A 1,733-nucleotide genomic window follows, 5' to 3' on the forward strand; every position below is an offset into this window, starting at 1 on the left:
CTTCTATTTTGCCATCTATCAAAAATTATATATTGTCAGATTTATTTGGATTTATCATTTAAGCAGGGCCTTGCATTGTGGCAGAAATAAAAAAAAAACATTTCCAATTCTGGCACCTCTCAACCACCAACACATGGTCTTGTTCATTCAGCCTTTTATGAACAGAGCTTAATGGTTTATTTTTTCCCCTCACTGGCTCTGAAGTCTTAAGAGACCTGCTACACTGAGATGTGTACACCACAAGCCTTGCAGTAACAAGTATGCACTAATGCATGTGTTACCTCAGTGCAACAGTGCGAATCCAGCCTTAGACTAGGAGGTCCAGGCTGCTCTGTCAGTTGAAACCCTGCCGAATTGAATGCCATTTGTGGTGCCAGGCTGTTTACACCCGAACATAACTAAACAGTTTTCTTACTTTACAAAGTGACAATGGGACAGTGTAGGTTATACTACTAGTGTGTCACATTTTCATGTAGGGCCACTTTAATATGACCATATCTGAATAATGTTTAGAGTTATTTATTGCAGTGAGTGAACACTATAGTTTTATTATGATCACTTTAATGACATGTAGTTGACTTCAGTCATGGACATCCATGTGAATTGTGCCAAGAGATGGAAAACATTTAATCAAAGCAATGGAGTACCTACAAGTTGCTCAGCTACTTGTTGGTACACCATTGGGCACATGGTTTTGTATGGTGAAGGGCATTTGAATTAAATATTTCTCCATGTACGCAACAGTGCAGTGCAGAAGCTAAAAGCAACACTTCTTAATACATGTAAATGTAAAGTTATGCTTGTTTTACGCAACAGAAGGGCGAAGCACTACCAGTAGTAACTTTTAAGAATCTATGAAGAAAAGAAGCTCCTAGTACACAACATATAAGTACACAACAATTGTAATATTGAAATCGAAAGATGGCGTAAATGTTATGCGATTTGAGCTTTTGTCAGTGTAGCGAGACCTATTAAAGTTGGTGTTATTAAAGTTTCCTCTGACATGATTACTGAAATATGCACTTACTGGATAAACTGGTCAAGTACACATCACTAAAAATAAAAATGTAGGTCATGGTGAGGGTGTAGCGGCATAAGACGTACACATCTGGCAGGGGTGAAGCGAGTGCTCCTAAACTCAGGAGGGATTATTGAGGAAATTAAGGTATGTGACATCACAGCCAATTAGATTATATCAGATTTTCCTGCACATAATGAAAACCTTAAGTAAACATCTGATTGTTACTATGTCCAGCTTCCCCTAGCTCCTGTTTGAACAAATGAGTGTTCTGTACTTGTTAAGGCAATCAATAATCCTAGAGATAATTGGAACCTTTCCAGTTTACAATTCTGTAGATGTAGCAGATGGTCACTTTCCACCCCCATAATCAAAATTTACATTGGAATGAGTTCTGTTTATAACCCACTGGGGAGTACACTTGAGAGTCCACATATTTGAAATTAAAATATGCTCGCAAAATAAATGTATTAGAGAAAAACAACAAATCTATTAATGGAGAAGCAGTTCATATACCATATATTGGTTTAGAGATGAATTCACGAGGAAATCAGTTTAATCTCCTCTCCCTGCTGTCACAGTAAAAATAGCATATTTACATTTGTCTACCAGTTCTGATTTGAAATATACACTGTGCCACACACCGCTGTATTTTTTTTTTCTATCTTTTTACACAGACACCTTCATGCTGCTATATGGCATTATTTTCTCCTTG

At 37.2% G+C, this 1,733-nt stretch overlaps 1 protein-coding gene across 1 annotated transcript in view; it reads left to right on the top strand.

Annotated features, from left to right (window-relative positions):
* The window catches only part of CD99L2 (CD99 molecule like 2), a 25,462-nt gene that overhangs the window by 18,774 nt on the left and 4,955 nt on the right, over nucleotides 1–1,733 (top strand). The gene's annotated exons all lie outside the window — the stretch shown is intronic.

The sequence above is a fragment of the Nanorana parkeri genome, unplaced genomic scaffold (assembly GCF_000935625.1).
Source record: "Nanorana parkeri isolate BGI_ZX_2015 unplaced genomic scaffold, ASM93562v1 scaffold93, whole genome shotgun sequence".
Taxonomy (NCBI): domain Eukaryota; kingdom Metazoa; phylum Chordata; class Amphibia; order Anura; family Dicroglossidae; genus Nanorana; species Nanorana parkeri.